This window comes from Canis lupus, chromosome 25 (assembly GCF_003254725.2).
Source record: "Canis lupus dingo isolate Sandy chromosome 25, ASM325472v2, whole genome shotgun sequence".
Lineage (NCBI taxonomy): Eukaryota > Metazoa > Chordata > Mammalia > Carnivora > Canidae > Canis > Canis lupus.
The window spans coordinates 10,203,158-10,223,550 of record NC_064267.1 but is presented as its reverse complement, the minus strand read 5'-3'; the positions used below and the strand labels follow the sequence as shown (position 1 = coordinate 10,223,550).

The 20,393-nt window shown below is 40.4% G+C and overlaps 1 protein-coding gene and 1 pseudogene across 2 annotated transcripts in view; both read right to left on the bottom strand.

Moving 5' to 3' along the window:
• The window catches only part of LOC112669476 (RNA-binding motif protein, X chromosome-like), a 35,000-nt pseudogene extending 14,918 nt beyond the window's left edge, over window positions 1–20,082 (bottom strand).
• The window catches only part of SLC7A1 (solute carrier family 7 member 1), a 139,786-nt gene extending 119,663 nt beyond the window's left edge, over window positions 1–20,123 (bottom strand). For both annotated transcript variants that reach the window (XM_025462594.3, XM_025462591.3), the window contains exon 1: window positions 20,036–20,123. The gene's annotated coding sequence lies outside the window, so the exon portion shown is untranslated. The remainder of the gene's footprint in view (window positions 1–20,035) is intronic.
• Window positions 20,124–20,393: the final 270 nt, after the last annotated feature.

The following is a 20,393-nucleotide window of genomic DNA, read 5'->3' as shown; positions in this document are numbered from 1 at the left end:
ATTGATCACTTAAGATCAGCAAGAAGAAAGGACCAATGCTCTGGGTTGGAAGAGACAGGAATGCCTGAAAGGAAATGTTGAATGAAACAGAGAGACAGCTATAATCTTAGTGGGAAAATATTAGAAGAGAACCATGGCTAGTTAAATCTGCCCTAGACTACGAGCCCAGAGACTTGTCCAGGACACTCAAAGTAAGGGGACAAAGTGGGCAATGTTCCAAGCTGGGATCCTTAGAACCTTCTGGTCAATTGTGCCTGGAGTACCAGCATGGCCACAAGGGTCTGAATGACCCAGGCATGCATAGGACAAAGCTGAACAAAGAAGCTGGTTTTATGACCGAAGCTGACTCCAAAGATGCTGTGCATGTGAATAGTTTATAACTGAGGTGAAGTAGCTTTTCGTAAGGGTCATAAGATGGGTAAAGCATGGGTCACAGAGGAAGAGAACAAGGCAATGGCCCCATGGTCCAACCCCAAAGAGGGGTCCCTGTGTATCCCATGGCTTGAAATGGCAGATACAAGTCAAATAACTGATAAATATAAGTCAATTAAATAAGTAAATAATACAAGTCACATCTTGGGCACCTGCCATTTTGTAGATGTCTTTGGAACAAAATGAGAATGAGAATCTCCTGACATAAAGTGAGACTTGCCACCCAGGACAGGAGATCTATAAACACATACTATATGCAAACAGGGAGCAGAGGATCAGGTGCCCTGCCTCCTGGCATTTCTAGCTTCTTTGTGTGTGTGTGTGTGTGTGTGTGTGCGCGTGTGTGTGCATGTGTTCCCTCACACCTCTTTCTCCTTTGTGTATGTAAAACAGAATCCTTTGGTGTATTTTTTTCCTGGTACAGCCCTTTTTTTTAAACTGGGTATAATAATCTACATACTACAACACTCCACTTTTTAAGGTACACAATTCAGTGGCCTTAGCATAGATTCCTGTAGCACAGCCCGTTTTTCTTTCAGGTGCTACAGGCTATTCTCTGTGGAGGCTCTTTTGAGGAGCAGCATTCTCCCTGTACTTATTTCCCCCTGGCAAAGAAGAGCTGCAAGAAAGTGGGGAGTCTGCTCTCCTTTCTGGCTGCCTCTGCCCCGAGCCAGCATAGCCTGCCACCTGCGGTTGCTTGGCACCCCGAGTGCCCACTGGCTTCCCCCACACCGAGAGTGTACTTTGCTCAGGTTCATGGTGTCTGACGGAGGGAAAGAGCTAATTCACGCAGACTCTATTGATTTTTGCCATCTCCTCAGTTCTTCTTACTCCCTTTTTCCCTAGAGGGACAGTTAGGAAATAGCTAACAATCCTTGAAGCCAAACCGAATTTCTGAATTCACTGCATTCTTAAAATAGTGGAAACGAATTTTTTAAAATGCAGGCCTCAGAAATATCACATAGAAGCAAATTACGTTCCTTTCTGATTGTGAGGCAGCCCGGCAAATCCATAGCTTCGGGGATGACATATGCTGAGAAAGGATATTTCTTGATGTTAAGAAAATAATGGGCTGGCTTGTACAAGTGAGTATCTTTCTCCTTGAAACTAATTAGACAGTTCAGGAAACCTTGTCAGGGAAGGAATATCTGGTATTTTCCTGGTTCCCTGCACAAAATAATAACCCAGTGGCCAGAAATAACTATGGGTGCACATAATTTTATGAGAATACAATAAACAGAATTCCAGATTCACAAAACATTAAGAATTAAGGATTGTTATTAGCTTTCTAAACAATTTGGCACTTTTGTCCTGCTGCAACTTTGTTACATGGGACGTGGCTGGCAGCAGCAAATAGAGAACACAGAAATTGCCATGCTAAAAATTCTGAGTCATAACATGAATATCCCAGGGACGCCTGGGTGGCTCAGGGGTTGAGCATCTGCCTTTGGGTCAGGATGTGGTTGGTCGTGGAGTCCTGGGATCAAGTCCCACATTAGGCTCCCTGCATGGAGCCTGCTTCTCCCTCTGCCTGTGTCTGCCTCTCTCTCTCTCTCTCTCTCTCTCATGAATAAATAAATAAAATCTTTTAAAAAATAACATGAATAGCCCAGACTGCAGAGTGAGACAGAACCTCAGCAAACCAAGGACCATCAGTATTAGGTGATTACTCAAGATCATGTTCCAATTTAGAGCGGATTTTTGTATTTTAAATTGACTTTGCTGGAAACTCCCTTCCCCATAAAAGCTCATGAAAATTATAGCTTCTGGAGTTCCTATGAAGTTAAGAGGTTGAGAAAGATGCTAAATTAGCTTTACTGGTCTTAGACAGCTGCTTGTCTCCCCATGCAGCATTGAAAAACCACCAGACAGCAAACTTTTCCTCACATAGCCTCATGAACTAGGCAGGGCTGTGAATCAGCATCCCCTAGGGAGCTTATTAAAAATACAGAGGCCTGGGTCCCCTGCCTCTAGCTCATTCAGTAGATCTTGGGTGGGATAGAGGCCTCTGAAATTTTAACAAGCTCCCTAGATGATTTTGAAGCATACCACTATTTGAGAACCTCTAATACAATGAAAACAATTTGAGCTTTGAAATCAGATAGAGATGAGTTCTGATCGAGAGTCCACCATTCTGTGACTTTGAGCAAGCTACTACTACTGCCTTCAGAGCAACTTTTACCTGGCTTGCAGGGCCATTGGGAGGATTAAGTTAATGCCACGTGTTGAGTGTTTATCTCTGAGCTTGCCACCAAGTACGTGATTAATAAGTGTTACTTTCTATATTAGTCAGCTCTGGCTGCCATAGCAAACTATCACATACTGAGGGGTTTGAACAACAGGCATTTATTTTCTACTATCTCTGAGGTTGGAAGTCCAAGATCAGGGTTTCGGTAGGTTTGATTCTCCTGAGGCCTCTCTTCTTGGCTCACAGGTGATGCTTTTCCACTGTGTCCTCATCCTTCTTCTCTGAGTGGGTGTCCTGGTGTCTTATCTTCTTATAAGTTCATCAGCTCTATTGAGTTAGGGGGCCACCCTTATAACCTCATTTAATCTTAATTGCCTCTTTAAAGTCCCCATCTCCAAATACAGTCACATTGGGGCTTAGGGTGTCACAAATGCATTTGGGGGGCATAATCAGTCCATAATATTTCTCTTCACCCAATCCTTTTTACCTACACTCCTTCCCTTTCCTGTCAGCATTGGCCACAGCTTATGTTTGGATGATCTGTAACTCAAAGGAATAATTTTATAATATTTATTTGATAAAAGCACTGGTTGAAGGTGAGGGGGAGGATGGGGTGTGGGTATTTTGCTGTGAAGGCAGTGGCTTCATAGGAATCCAGTTCCTAGAAACTTGGTCCAAGAATATAACAGAGACTCTACTCTTAACTCAAGGATCTGAAAACTCTCACCACTTAACATTTCATTACAAAAATTTTTAAAAAGTAACTTAGATGAAGAGGGTATAGAATGCTCAGTGTCCAGATTCTGAGTTCTCTTCCTGAAAGACACTTTTTTTCCCCATTAAGACAGAACACAGCAGAGAAAAAGAAAAGTCCTTTCAAAATTCCTAAGTGGAAAGCTTAACTTTGTGATATATTATTTCCTGACAGGGTGGTTACTTAGCACCTATTTTTAGAGTCCATAATATTCCATTTCAGACATGTGAGGCTTCATTCTAAGCAAGCTGCCTCTCCCTTCCCCGCTGCCCTAATGTCTCCTCCGTGGTTGCATACAAAGCTCCACAGAGGCCAGCAGCCTCATAGTAGAATCTGTGATGTGAATTTTATTCATTCTGATGTTACGGAGCAGCACCTTGCCGCCTCAGAATCCATCCCTGATGTAACTGGCAACACACTGAAATGAGACAGTCTATGAATCACTGAGGATGCAGTTAGAAATCTCTAGCCACCCCATTGCCCTCTGATGCATATTAGAATGAATAAAATTTTCTGGCCTAGATTATGAATTATATTTCTTTTCCAATTATGTCCTTGGCTATATGGTTTTTTTTCATGAAACTCAAGCAGGCTTCTAAAAATATATGCATTTATTATGTATCTTCCTCTGCTTTATTTAAAATACTCCACTATGATTACTCTGAATTGTAAATGACAAACCAAATGAAGAAGGCTGGGAACAGTTATGTATTTATAAAACATAATTAATATTTTTTCTTTGATAAATTAGGTGGGGTTAAGGCTCCAGTTAGGGGCACTTCTGATGTGTTATCGACAGGACCATTCTGTCAACCCCGGGAACTGAAGCAATCAAAATACTCATACTCTTTGCCCATCTTCTTATTGTTTGCCCCATTCCTGGGAAAAGAGCTGGATGGTTTAATTCTAAAATGTCAGATCCAAAGAGATCTCAGCATCTCTGAATTCAATCCCCTCTATTTTCCTCAACTTTTAATTAAACCAAAGTCAAACATAATTTTCCAGCACCATCCCACTGAGATGCAAGGTGTAATTAAATTCCTGCTCCTAGGCTCAGCCATGTGACTTTCTCTGGCCAGTGAGATGTTAACAGATATGACACAAGAACTTCAAAAGTGCTAATGCAGTTGGGCTTGCTCTCTTAAACATCTACTGTTGCTATGAGAAGAATATGTCTGGACCAGGCTTCTGGGTTCAGGAGGAGGAAAAGACACATGTGATCAGAATTGCTTCAGCCAAGCCTAGAGCAGAGCTCCCCATCCACTCTGTGGATAATTGAATGAGCTCAGCCAAGATCGGTAGAACCACCTCCCCAAGCCCAGCCTACATCAGCCAAAAGCCAGTCAACTCACAGATACATTGAGTTATAAAAGTAAATCACTGTCATTTATAAATAGTTGAGTTTGGGGATGGTGCACGATACAATATTTTGGAAGCAATGGCTGATAAATTTGGTCCCTAGTTTTGTATTATCTGCTAGATCTCTCCATTGTAAAAATTCTTTTTAACCTTTGTAGTTTATAAGTAATCTGTGGGATGATACCCAAGACCATGTGAATATCCAGTATCCAAGAACACTTTACTCAATTATTTCAGCAGTCATCCATGACCCTGCCTGAAGCAGTCATTACATTGAGAATTGCTGTGATTCCACCTACACTGACTGGCTAGCACGCTTTTGTAAAGAAGCCGTTTTCCTCCCTTACTTTTGTTTTAGTATCAGCATAAACTCATGAGTTTTCTCTTATTCAGCACACTATAAAACACTACGTCATTATTTTTTTTGACGTTCAAACCTGTCCCAAGTTTGGCCACTGGGAGCTCCTTCAAGGCACCTCCCATGTCCTTTTCAAATGTCCCCCATAGTCTTAAAGCACTTCCTTGTCTGTAGCACTGTAAGACCTTCTCTCTTGTTGGATTTCATTTGCTGGTATTTTGTTAAAGATTTTTGCATTGATATTGGTCTGCAGTTTCCTTGAAATGTTCTTGTCATGTTTTGGTATCAGAATAGTGTCTTTGTCAAATGAATTGCGAAGTGATCCCTCTTCCTCTATCTTTATAAAAGAATTTGTGTGGAGTTGATATTATTTCTTCCTTAAAAATTTGATGGAAGTCATCAGGGAAGTCATCCAGGACTGGAATGGCTTTTGTAAGAAGGATGTGAACTATAAATTTAGTTTAGATATAGGGCTGTTCAATGATATATTTTTTTTCTTGAGTTTTGAGAGCTTATGTCTTTCAGGGAATTTGTTCATTCCATGTAAGTCATGAAATGTATTGGAATAACATTGTTCCTAATTTTGTTATTATCCCTTTAATCTCTGTAAGATACAGTGATGTCACCTCTTTCATTCCTGATATCAATAATTTATGTATTTCTTTTTTTTCCTTACTCAGTGTGCCTAGGAGTTTATCAACTTTATTGATATTTTCAAAGAATCTATTTTTTTGCTTCACTGATTTTCTCTAGTTTTTTCTGTTTTCAATTTCATTGATTTCTGCATTTTATTATTTCCTTTATTATGTTTGGATTGGATTTAATCTTATATTTATTTCCCAATTTCTTAAGGTGGAAGCTTATACCATGAATTTAAGACTTTTTTTAATGTACACATTTAAATACTATACATTTCTCTTTAAACTTGTTTGGTGGCATCCCACAAATTTTGATATGTTGTATTTTAAGTCTCATTTGGTTCAAAATGTGTTGAAATTCTCTTGACATGTATACCTCGTTCCATGTAATCTTTTTTTAGAAGTCTGTTGTTTAATTTCAAAATCTGGGGATTTTACAACTATTAATTTTTAGTTTTATTACATTATGGTCAGAGAGCACACTTTATATGATTTCTGCTTTTAAATTTCTTTAAATTTAAGGTATGTTTTGGAGCACAGAATGTGGTCTATCTCAGTGAATGTTCCATGTGAATTTGCACAGCACATGGGTCTTGATGATACAGTATTTTGGAAGGTGTTTGATGGATTGTTCTGGAAATGCCAATTAAATCAGGTGGATTGTTCAGGTCTATAATAATGATGATCTATTTGTTCTATCAAATAGAACAAAAGGAAGTACTGAATCCAACTGTAATGGTGGACCTTGAGGTGTCTTCTTTTAGTTTCATTTATTTTGGAACATAGTTTAGAACTACGGTTCATACTCATTTAGAATGGTTATGTCATCTCAGGGAACTGACTTTTATCATTACATAATGCCCCTCTTTATCTCAGGTAATTTTCACTGTTCTGAGTCTACTGTGTCTAATATTAATACAGTCACTTTGACATTTCACAATTGCTATTTACATGGAGTGACTTTTCCCATCTTTCTACTTTTAATCTGTCATTATCATTATATTCACAGTGTATTTCTTATAGATGGCATGTAGTTGTTTTTAATCCAGGCTGACACTACTTTTTAATGGCATGTTCAGATCATGTATCTTTAATATTTTAAAGTATTAACATAATGGATTTACATATGCCATTTTATTGTTTATCCCTTCCAATTTTTGTTCCTCTATTCCCTTTTCCTGTCTTTTTCTGTATTACCTAAACTTTTTTTAGTATTCTGTTTTAATTTATTTATTGTCTTCTTGTCTATATCTCTTTATATTCTTAATTATTGCTATAAGATTTATATGTACCTTTTTAGTTTAGAGTTAATATTTTAGCACATAAACTGTGGAAGGCTTTCAAAAATTGATTCCTTCATTCTCTCCCCTTTATTTTATAGTTGTCATATGAATTATATCTATATATACTGAACTTCCCCTTCTTCATAATGTATAATTTTTTGTTTTCAATAGTCATAAATGTTTTAAAGAACTTTAGTGGAAAAAAGTCACCTATTGTATTTTTTTGCCCAGACATTTATGACTTCTGTTGTTTTTCCTTCATTCCTGGATTCCTTTTTCTTGCTGCTATTATTTCTCCTCAGCCTGAAGGACTTTAGCATTTCTTTTAGAGAATATCTGTTGACAATTATCTGACTTTTCCTTCATCTGAGAATGTGTTTATTTTACCTCCATTCCTTTTTTTCTTTTTTTTTTTAAAGATTTTATTTATTTAATCATGACACACACACACACACACACACACACAGAGAGAGAAAGAGAGGCAGAGGCACAGGCAGAGGGAGAAGCAGGCCCCATGCAGGGAACCCGATGCGGGACTTGATCCCGGGTCTCCAGGATCACACCTGGGCTGAAGGTGGCACTAAATTGCTGAGCCACTCGAGCTTCCTGATTTTACTTCCATTCCTAAAAGATATTTTCCCTGGATATAAAAGTCTTGGTTGACAGTTCTTCCACTACTTTAAAAATATTATTTTGTTGTTACTGTAGTTAACTACAATGCTATATGTGTTTCAAAGTACCCAAATGAGAGCACCTATATTTTGTTTGGGTACTGGGCTGCTGGGGTGTTTGTTCTCAGTGTTTTGCATACTTGAGCCACAGAGGGAGTGTCTCTCTGTCCTCTTTCCCCTCCCTTAGGGATACATGGCTGCCACTTGTTACTCAGTGAGATTAATGGTAGGCAAAGGGGCAAGTCCTTGGATCACCTGGCAGCCTCAGTCTTAGGCAGCCCCTATGCACTTGGACCTTGGAGGTGAGGTTTTCTCAGTGGTCCTGTCCCTTTACCCCAAGGGCAGACAATTCTACAGTGTATTTGTGAGTGGTCTTGTGTGGGAGAGAGTTCCTTGCCCCTCTTCCAGTGGTAGCAAACCTCTGCTTTGTATAGTACAAGACCGTTGGCATGAATGGTTTTCCAATCCTTTGCCTGGGCAGTTAGCTCTTACTTCCACTCAGGCCTCAGCACCTTTGCCTGGGATGGGCTTGGAGGGTTTCCTACCCCTTTTCCAACAGTAGTCAGTTTCTCTTTCTGTCCCTCTCTCCAGGATCAACTGTTTCTCTGTTGGGACAGGGAGTTTTCTACCCCACCTGCAGCATCAGACAGATTTTTGTTTCTATCTCTTCCCCAGAATCCCTGGGTCTTCTCCTGGGTCCTTGGGGCATGACAGAAGGGTCAGAGAAATTTGGGCAGGATTTTGTGCTTGCCTGTCAATGAGGGGAGCATTCTCAGGTCCCCTCCTTGCCCCAGTCTTTCTTGTGAACATCTGATGGAGGCCTATGGAAAACATTATGAGTAAGTTTGAATGTCCCTTGCTTTAGGGCTCCCCGCTGGGACTCTAAACTGTCATGTCAAGTCTACATTTAGTCTTTAAGAATGCATTATATTTGAGCTGTTTTCTTCTTCCTGCACTCTGACAAAGGTGAAATAGTCCATGTGTCCTGTTTTCCTTGGAGAGCTTATCACCCACTGGAATTTAGTCCAGTTTTCCACCTTCCAACCTTAACTCTCAAATGGGCCCAGAGAGAGTTATGATTTAATAGATTGTCAAGCCTTTCTGTCATTGTTAGGGTGGAAGCAACATTCCTTTGTGGCTTGCTACATCCTAAGCAGAATGGGAATCTTCATCCCTTGGGTGTTGGTCTGTAGCTTCTCTTTATGATTATATTCTTTTTTAAAAAAGATTTATTTATTTATTAGAGAGAGAGAGAGCATGGTGGGGAGGGTAGAGGGAGAGAGTGACTCTTCAGTAGACTCCCCATTGAGTGAGGAGTCCCATGGAGGGCTCCATTCCATAACCCTGAGAGCATGATCTGAGCTGAAATCAAGAGTCAGAAGCTTAACCAACTGAGCCACCCAGGTACCACTTTTTATGATTATATTATTAATATTACATTGATGCAAATTTAGCTTCCTCTTTAGCCCCAGAAATATGTACAGTGTATATGTGGGTACATATGTGTGTGTGCGCTTGCACATGTGCATTTATGTATGTGTGTGTGTGTGTGTTTTATTTAAGAGAACTAGAGATTTTTTGTGGTAGTGATTTCTAGTTTTATAATATAGTGATTAGATTGTTACTTGTACCTGTTTCTTTAAAGTTTGAAAATATTCAAAATATATGCTTTTTAAAAATTAAAAAATTTTTTACAGCGGTTTTACATTCACAGCAAAATTGAGGGAAAGGTACAGCTATTTCGCATATGCCCTCTACCCCTTCACATACATAGTACATGGTTGGTTAAAAAAAGTTTTAATATCTGTTTTATGGTATAGAGTTTGCATTGAGCTTTTTAAAAAATAAAGTGTTCACATCTATTATATCCAAAATTATTTATTATCACCTAATCTTTGGAGGGCTAAATAAGAGAGTATTATCATTTTCTCAGTAGTATTATTTTTCTAAATTTTATACATATAATTCTAATAGTTTTGGGCTTATGTATTTTGGTGTAGGTAATCTGACACATAATTGCTTATGACGGCATTTTCTTTGTCTTTTGTATTCTCCTTTACCAAGAAAAAGTCACTCACTGTGTCCGTTTAATACTTTCCTTTAGAAGTCTTCATTTGACATTGATAACTCAGTTCCTGCTCTGTTTTTGCTTCTATTTGCATAACATATTTTGTTCCTTATTTTCCTTTCTTAGTCATTTGGTCTAGTAATATACATTTGGGGCAGTATATGGTTGAATTTTATTTATTTTTATTTTATTTATTTTTATATGGTTGTAACTTCTTGTGTTTTCTGAGACTTTGTGTTCTATGTCATCATCTGTGTCCTGTTTTGAAATCTTGTCTGTGCTCTTCCAAGTCTTTATTTGTTCTCCCAAGAATACTCTATCTCTGACCACTTCAAACTACCACTATTTCCATCTGCATGGATGGCTCCATTGCCACCTGCTTATTCAAAATTGCATCTCCAAGAGTCTAGAGCAGTGCTCAGGACCCAGGAGGTTCTCAATAAACATTTATTTAGTGAATGATGATAGATATAGCATTAGTTAGGATCAGATTCATTGGTAAGAAAACCCAAATATCAGTGGCTTAAAAAGAGTTTATCTCTTCCTTATGTAAAACCTTTAGGCATTTAATCCAAAGCTGGTAGGAAGGCTTTGTTCCCCAAAATTTTCCAGTCCCTTCTAAATCCTTATATGCTGCCACTCCTAAGGTATGTTCCCTATTCTCATAGTCCAAAATAGCCCACATTTCAGGGCCTCAAGATGGAGGAAAGAACATAGAAAAACCAGCCCAGGAGAGTGTTCCAGGACACTGTTAGGGAAGTTCCCTGAAATCTGCCACATACACAAGCACTTCTACTTACATGGCATTCACCAGAATTTAGTCACATGGCCACATTTACTACAAGAGAAGCTGAGGCATATTGTCTTAATCTGGGTAGCTATGTGTCCAGCCAAAATTTTATTCTATGGAAGAACACTAAAGATCTGAGAAAACATAGCATGCTTAAGAAACCATGAGAAGATTGGAGCTTGGTCATAGTTTGAATGAAGTAGCACGGCACATCAGCTACAAGATAAGGAGGGACTACATCATGCAGTTTTAGTAATGCCAACATGGCAGATAAAATCCTGTAGACTGTCAGTGAAGGTCCTGAGAGGAAACAGATAACGCTCTTGAAAGAGGTGAAGTGAGTTTAATGAAGGAACTTTGTACAGGGTGGGCAGGGCTAAAGAGAACTATCATGGGATGCGCAAGCACCCCAGGGCCAGCAGCTGCAGGAAGCTACCATCACTTGTAGGACTGCTGAGGCAAGTGGGAAAGTAGGTACTAGAACCCAACAGTTGTAGTTGTAGGAAAGGGGTCTCAGACAGCAGCTGTGCCTTTGGCAGAGGGACATTGTCATTGCAACATGTGACCTAAAAGCAGAACTCGTGATATAATTTGCAGGGCCCAGTGCAAAATTTTTTTTTAAAAAAGCCACTTGTTAAAAAATTACTAAGAATTCCAAGATTTAATGCTATGTCAGCATAGCATTAAATCAAACATGGGACCCTTCTGAGCACAGGGCTCTGTGCGGTGTACAGGTCCCGTGAAACTGGCCTTGCCCAGGAGAGAAGCAGCTGAGGACGAGTGCCCAAAACTTCTCTCCTCCAGTGCTCTGACCTTTTCCACTGTCTCCCACTGTCCACACCCAATTGGAAGTCAAATCAAAGGTGTTGGGTGAGGCAGTCTAGGATGGTCAGCCCTGGGGTAGAAAGTGGATAGTGTGGATCTGGAGCAAGCAGAGAATATGTAACTTGGCTATGGAGAGCCATTAGAGATTTTTCAGTAGAGTGACATGTCCAATTAGTTTTTAGGAACAACTTTTTGGCAGCAGTGTGGAGGATGGATTGGAGAGCCTGGAGGCAGAAAGACCAATTAGAAGACTATTATGTAAGTTCCAGAGTTGCTTTCCTTCTTTTTTTTTTTATTATAAAAATTCCCAGTAAGAAAGAGGTTTTATATTTATAACACTAACCAAGTAACACACACACAAATGTATACATATGCATATGTGTGTGTGTGTGTGTGTATGCGCACACACACACAGGAAAGCCGAAATCCATGAAACAATACAAAACAATACAAAAGTCAGTGAAACAATACTTCACCTTACTTAGAAGCAAAGTACTCTGTTTGTAAAAAAATGCTGGTTCCATATTGCAATGATTATTTCACAATAGATGTAAATCAAACCATCATACTGTGTGCCTTTAATTTTTATGTGATATATGTCAGTTATTTTTCAGTGAAACTGGAAAAAAACACTGCTTCCAAACCACTATATTGATTAGGAGTCACAACTTTTAATTTAAGAAGCATAGGCCTAAAAATATATAGGTAAAATAATGGCCCCCAAAGATATTTGTATCCTAATCCCTGGGCCCTGGAAATATGTGTCCTCACATAGCAAGAAGGATTTAGCAGAATTGATTATACTGAAGACCTTGAAATGGGAGGTTATCCTGGATTATCCAGGTGGGCCCAAGATAATCACAAGGTTCTCATAAGGAAAAAAAAGGGAGGAGAAGGAAGCAGCGTCAGGGTGGTACAGCTGGCCATTGCTGGCTTTTTTTTTTTAAGATTTTATTTATTCATGAGAGACAGAGAGAGGCAGAGACATAAGCAGAGGAAGAAGCAGGCTCCCAGTGGGGACCCTGATGAGGAACTCGATCCCAGGACCCTGGGATCACAACCTGAGCCAAAGGCAGACGCTCAACCACTGAGCCACCCAGGCTCACCTCCATTTCTGGCTTTGAAGATGCAGGAAGGGGGCCATGAGCCAAGGAATGTAATCCTCTACAAGGTAGAAAGGTAAGGAGTAGGATTCTTCCCTGGAGACTTCAAAGAATGCAGTTTTGTTGATGTGTTAATTTTCTAAAGTGAGACCCATAGGACTTCTGACCTCCAGAACTGGGAGATAATAACTATGTGGTATTTTAAGCCATAGAGTTTGTGGCAATTCATTATAGCAGCAATAAGAAACTAGTACATGGTGGCAGATAGGGAGAGTCAGAATGAGGCAGCATCAGTGTGAGGATGGATGGAGAGAAGGGGACTTGATATTTCAGTAAGACCTTTCCTTTTGAGAGATGTGAGGTCCAGGCTATCTCTTAGCGTGGAGGGCCACAAGGCAAATCATAATTTTCCTTCCTCTAGTGTTTTACATTTGCAAGAGAGTTAAAATGAATGTTGAAGACTTAGAGGGGCAAAAAAAAAAATCTGTTTTAAAATTCTTTGTTACAGTGACATGACTCTAGGGATTCAGGCCAGTTTAATAGAATGTGCTATGCTGTGAGCTGATCTGGAAGGTGGAAAGAGCCACCTGGATGTTTCTTTAATCCTAGCTGCTTGAAGAGTTAACTGAACTAACATTGCTCTTACAGATGACATTTCACTTCGCTAGTCACTGAGGAAATGAAAACAAAAATGAGATATACCATCCCACTGTCATCAAAGTGGCAAAAATTTTAAAATGTGACAATATCAGGTGTTGGAGAGGACATAGGGAAAAAGGTACCTTCCTGCTTTGCTGTTGAGAGTGTAAACTGGTACAAGCATTTTAGAGAACAATCTGCTGGTCTCTAGTGAAGTTGAAGATATGACCTTGCAACCCCATTCCTAGAAAACTCATTCCTAGAGAAACTCAGGCATGTGTACTAGGAGGCCGGTAACACCTTCATTCAAGCATTGTGTATAGTGGAAACAAAAAATATTGTGCCCAAGATTGCGCATCCAAGAAACCACCAAGGAGCCGACACCGATGCAAGCGCACGAGGGTTTATTTACAAGCTCGAGCTAGGGTCCAAGTATACCCGACACAGTGGAGCAGGGACTTGGACCCCAAAGTGGGTTACAGCTGGGTTTTTTTTATGGGCTGGTCTAGGGGATTTCCAGAAGGGATGGAGGGATTTCTCAAGTTCTGTTTACATTCTGATGTGGGGCTTTCAAGGGCACTGAGCTCAGTTCTCATTCTAATATGGGACTTTCTGCCACTGGTTTGGGCTGTTGTCTTTCTGATATGGGATTCCCTGTCATGGACATTCTGCAGTTTTTCCTGTAAAGTTCAGCTCTTATTCCCAGGGGCCTAAGATGGCTGTACTTGTGCTAATGCTAAACTTGAGGTGGAATGGCCTTAATTTTTCTCGGCCTCCACATATTCACATTAGGAGACTAGACAAAGAAATAGTGACATAACCATCCAAAGAAGTACCAGATGATAATTAACGGTGAATTAACCAGAGCCAGGTGTTCACCGCAGATAAATCTCAACAACATAAAGTTGCTTCAGCAAAAAATGAAGTTGTGGTAAAATACGTATGGTAACAGCATGCAAAACATTATTTTTGCATATACAAACATATGTATGAAAATTATAAAAGCACATATGACAATGCTAAGCACCAAACTCAGAAGTAGTTAGGTCTAGGCAGGAGAGAGGTGAATAGAATGGAAGAAGGTGGGAATGCACAGGAGGCGGTATCTGTAATGTTTTGTTTATACCTTCCACTCATTATTTTATTTTATACTTTGTATTTACACAGCTTTACATGCTTGGGAAACCATATTTAAAAACTGAAGCCCTTCACCATGGCCACATAGCCACCCGTGATCTTTCTCCCTCTGAGGTGGTTTGCCATCCTTCCAGTCGCTCCGTCCTTCACCCCCATGTACTACTGAGCTCTAGAAAAACCACAGTTTTCTGGTTGTCCTGAATATATTCCTTTCCACAGCTGTAGGCTTTTGCTTATGCCGTTCCCTCCCTCCAAGGCCTTCCCTTCTAGAACCCATCTGAAAAACTCTTTGTCCTTCCAGATTCATTTCATGTATCCATCCATCTCTGGTGTCCTCCAAGGGCATGCTTCTCAAACTTCTGCGAGCTCGGGAGTCAGCCTTGAATCTTGCAGGTTGAGTCTGTAGGTTTGGGTGGGGCCCTCGGCCTGCCTGCTAAGGAGCTCTCAGGTAATGCCGATGGTGGCACAGGTCTGAGGATCACACTGTGAGCAGCCTGGTCCTCGGGATCCCACCTTCTTCTTGGCCGAAGTTCGAAACTCCCGGCTCTGGATTTCCACTGCCTCCTCTACATTCCCTTATTACAATATATGGAAGAAGGTGGGATGCCTCTGCATTGTGCTGAGTCTGTTTTTTGTATCTTTTTCATGAAACTCTGAAAGGTAGTTTTGTCTTCAGGGTAGTAAGCCTGCCCCGACCTCACTGTGTTGCCAGCACCTAGCATTCACTTACTGAGTATTTGAAACATCCTAATGTTGAAAGTCCAATGGTCTATTGCACATCGGGTGAAACCTTATTAAATCTGTTCAAACGCTTCTATGTTTTATATCCCAGGCCAGTAGCAACAGGTAGGTAGAGCAGTAAATGCATATTGTGTGCAGATCCGGTCTGAATAAGTTCCTAATTATGGTGCTTAACTGGAGAGTGGAACTGGAAACCCTTAAAAAGGTTCAGAACCCTTAAGGCAGAGAGTGCTTTGGAGATCCAGGGGATTTTAGTTACTTAGTCACAGGGCATGGATTTTGCTCCAAGCATTAAGATGGTTTATAGGAGGTTTGTAGACCTGTTCTAAGAAAATAGACGCTCTGGGGAAGATTTGAAAGGGCACACAGAGGGCTGCCTGATGACTAACAGCCTGGCCAAGGTTCCTATCCTCCGGGAGTCCTCTCTGTGGCCCTACAGCACCCTGCTGCATCTACCTGCGGGGACGGCGGGGCGAGGAGGGTGCAGCCCAGCCGCTCTCCCATCTGCCCACCCCATTCCAGCTCTGGCACTGCCCCTTGGCAGCTGTGACTCCTTGAGCAACTTACTTCACCTTTCTGGACTTAAGAGGGCCAGCTTTAACAAACCAGATATTGCCTGGACATGGTCATACTGAAGAAGCATTCTTTGCTTATCTGAAATTCAATTATAATTGGGCATCCAATATTTTATCTGGCAAAGTTATCCGGGCCTCACTTTCTTTATTTCTAAATTGAGGTGAGAATGGTACCAACCTCATCAGGTTATAAGGCTGAAATGATGTAATAGATGGAGAGTACTTGGAATAGGACCGGAGCTCAGAGTAAGTGCTCACTCAGGAAGGTGGCTTTATTATCTCTCCCTCACCGTCCATCCATGTAGTCTGCAGCTCTTGTCAGAACCATTACCCGAAGTTTTAACTGGTCACTCTAATTCCAGTTCCATCTCCTCCCACTGTCCTGAAGTGTGGCTGCCCAAGATATCACTCAAAATTAGAAATCTGGTCATGTACTTAAAAACCCTACTTAAAGTCTTCTAATGGCTCCCTGTTACCCATAGAATAAAATCCACATTCCTCAGTCTGAGGGAACTTTCAAGATTTGCACCTGCCTTGTCTTTCCAGTCTCCATTACCACTGTCCCTCCCTCCACAACCCCATGCCTACACCAAACATTGTCCTGCCTCTGCGCCCTTTCTTGGTGGCCCCCTCTATCCCTTTCTCCCGGGGGCCCTGAGGAAAAACCATTTGTCCCAAGCAGCTCTGCTTAAGACCACCCCATCTGTAGACTTTCCTGCACCATTACTGTAAGCCTTCCTAGGACCCCTCCAGATCCCTGCTTGGACTTCACAGCACTTTATACAGACCTTTATCTGTTCCTTTCACACTATAGTAAACTTGTTTCAATTTTGTTATATTTTTAACTGTATAATATATGCCTATCAATTAATTTTCATCCACAACTTGGTGCTTTTAGTTAGTATTTGGAGTATCTAATCAGGAACACATACATCAAGGATGGTAGGTGAACATTTAAAAAGCTGCCCAACTTCAAATATTCTTATTTAAGTCTGCACCAGAGGATTGACCCTTTGAATGAGGGATGCAGAAATAACTTTTAACTCATAGAATGAGTGGTGTTCAGGATATACAGTGGACCAGAAGGACTTGTATCTCTTGTGCTCTCGTGAGCAGAACAGAGAACCTGAGTCCAAACACCACTCAGCCCTGGGCCTTGCACTTACTGGAGGCTTCTGCCCTCTGATATTAAGGAGTCTATCTATTGTCAGGATACAGTTGCATTTATGTCTAGTGAAACTTTCATGCAAGGCGTTGGAGGGTCTGAAAGAACAGAGCAAGGACTTCACCAAAATTACAGAATAGGTTGAGAGATGGTTTTTTACTTGCTTGCTAATAAAAGTTGGTTCACCTCGTAAAAAGTAGCCTAATATGTGCCCTCATTGTAACATAATACCTGGTAGGGAGGTGGTGGGATGAGGGAATAACTGTAGCCCTCCCTCCATGTATCCTAATTGTTAGAAGCTACTGTCATCCTGCAAAAGGAACTTGATCATGAAACTAAATTGGTTTATATCAGTTTGTAACACTTTGTCTCTCCAATTAAAGGAGAGCTCGAGAGTAGGGACCTATGTTAGTCATGGGTCCCTCACCCTGCAGGTGGTGCAACAAAAGGCACCCAGTATAGAAGGAGCTCCAAAACCCTTGAAAGACCCTCATTGCTGAGCCAGCTTCAAAACATTGAGGACAAACTCAGACATCTGACTAACAAATATGATTGGAGTGAAAACATACAGGAAAACAAAGGATGCAAGAGAAAGTTACCCTTTGATACACTTTCTTTGAAATTTGTTCTCTAAGAAATAGCTTTCCTTCCTGAGAATTAATGATACATAACATCACATTAGCTTTGAAGGCTTTGAAGAATCTTTAAGAAATAAAGTCACTTTACCTCTGGGTATGCTTCCTCTAACCTATGACCTTAGTCTAATCAAGAGAAAACATCACTCAACCCCAAATTAAGCAAATTTGACAGGGTGTCTGGGTGGCTCAGTTGGTTAAGCAGCTGACTCTTGGTTTAGGTTCAGGTCATGATCTTGGTTGGGGTCCTGGGATCGAGCCCTGTGTCAGGCTCCGGGTTCAGTAGGGAGAGATTCCCTCTTTCCCTCTGCCCTGCTCCCCTTCCCCCATTCACCTGAATACAGGCACACACACTCTCTCTCCTTCAAATATAAATGAATAAATTTTTTTTAAGCACCATTTTACACAATATCTGACCAGCATTCTTTAAAACTGTCAAGTTCATGAATAAGACTTGAGGAAAGACTGAGAAACTGTCAAGATCAAAGGAGCCTAAAGAGACATGTTAAGTGCAGTGCGAGATCCTGAGTGAGATCTTGGCACAGAAAAAGGACATTAATGAAAAGAATGGATAAAATCCAGATATGTCTGGAGTTTAATTAATGGTACTGTACCAATGTTAATTTCTTAGTTTTGACAAATGTACCATGGTAATGACAGATGTTAACACTGGTGGAAAGTGCATGAAGGATATCTGAAAACTTTGTATTTGTCACTTGTCTGTACAACTGTCATTATTCTAAAATTAAAAAGTTTATTTAAAAAAGAAATACATTTTAAAATAAGGTAAATATTTTACTGACTGGATTTGTTGTAGAAATAAAGAGGAATCTTGTTTTGATAATAATAAAGTCAAAATTTTAAAGGTAGGTCCTGTGTGCCAAGGAGAACCACCTGCATCTAGAGGCCTGTTTCTAGGCTGGGCCTGATCCTGACTACTTGGACCACATGGTTCCTACTTGCTTTTCAGCTAAAATCTTGTTTAAACTTGGTTAATATACCTGGATTTGTTAAAGGATAGATGGCTAGCTATGGTGTAAAATCAGCATTGGGAGGAAGTGCAATAACCTCTTTGGGGCTGAGCCTGCAAAGCTCGAGGCATAGAGAATCACAAACACCAAGCATTAAATTCCTTTCTTCTAATAAACATTAAAACAAATACAAAGACCTATTCCCTTCAAGCTCCTACCACAGTTCTTGGTACATATCATAAGTATTTGCTGAGTTTCATGTTACTATAACCTAGTTCAGAGTTGCCCACTTACTTTGATGAGGGAAAAAAAGTACATCCAAAGTGGATATGAAACTCAGCTTTTTACTGATGTTGGCTTTGGGGCCTTTATTTTTAAGTCCAGGTTGAGGGAAATTAGTGCTTTTTAACTAGATCATTTCCAGTGTAGCTATTCCACATGTTTGTTGATATAAACAAATAAAATAGCTGGATGAACATTTAATGTTACACAATGAATGTTTACAAAATAGTTTATTGTTTTTATCATTATAAAATTAATAACACCCTCAACAGAAAACTCAGATACCAGGGCATCTGGGCAGCTCAGTTGTTAAGCATCTGCTTTTGGATCAGTCATGATCCTGGGGTCCTGGGATCGAGTCCCACATCAGGCTCCCCACAGAGACCCTGCTTCTCCCTCTGCCTATGTCTCTGCCTCTCTCTGTGTGTTTCTCATGAATAAATAAATAAAATCTTAAAAAAAAAAAAGAAAACTCGGATACCATTTATGTGGAAAGAAAAAAGTAAAAGTCACATCTCATAATCCCACAACCCAGAGATAAGTAACATTAACATAATGGTGAACTTCCTTTTTATGCATATATAGATTTTTTACATGATTGGGATCATGCTATACAACCTTTAAATGATTGTTCCATTAATCAGTTTTCTGATTTTATTTTATTTTTTAATTTTTATTTATTTATGATAGTCACAGAGAGAGAGAGAGAGGCAGAGACACAGGCAGAGGGAGAAGCAGGCTCCATGCACCGGGAGCCCGATGCGGGACTCGATCCCGGGTCTCCAGGATCGCAGGTGCCAAAGGCAGGCGCCAAACCACTGCACCACCCAGGGATCCCCAGTTTTCTGATTTTAAAAGTAATAAATGACAATAGCCAGGGGGCACCTGGATGGTTCATTCCATTCAGTGGCCAGCTCTTGATGTTGGCTCAGGTCATGATCTCAGGGTCCTGGGATTGAGTTCCCCATGGGGCTCCACGTTCAGTGGGGTGTCTGTTTCAGGATTCTCTCTCTCCTTCTGTCCTTCCCCCACTCACTTTCTTTCTTTCAAACAAATGAGTCTTTTAAAAATAATAATAATAATAACCAGCACTTATGTAACACTTACTATGGGCCAGGTGGTCTTCTAGGGCTTTACATATATTAACTCATTAAATCCTCACAACAATCCTGTAAACTGGTTATTATATTCATTCTTGTTTTATAGATGAAGAGAGTGAGGCACATATTGGCCAAGTATCTTGCTCAGGATTATGTACATTTTTATATTTGATAAAACCATTTTACATGGATGAACCAGGATTTGAACTATGCAATGTGGCTCTAGAACCCACACTTCTAATCATGACACTCTACTTGTTTCCCATTAGTTCACTTACAAAGTCTGAAGTTGTGATAGCCAGCCTCCAAAATGATACTCACCTTCTGGAATTCATTCCCTTGTGTAGTCTCCCTTTGCATGAATCAGGATCAGTCTGTGTGTCTAATAGAATATTGTGGAAGTGACTATGTGTGACATCTAAGGCTAGGTCATAAAAGACATTGCAGCTATTCCCCTGGGTCTCAAGGGTAGCACTAACTCTGTGGAAAGTCAGCTACTATATTGTAAAGACACCCAAGGATAATTGTGGAGAGGAATCTACTCGTCAACCATGTAGGCATATTGGAAGCAAATCCGCCAAACCCAGTGAAGCTTTAAGTGACTGTAGCCTCTGCTGACATATGACTGATCCTAATGAGAAATGGCAAGCCAAAACCATCCAATTAAGCTGCTCACAAA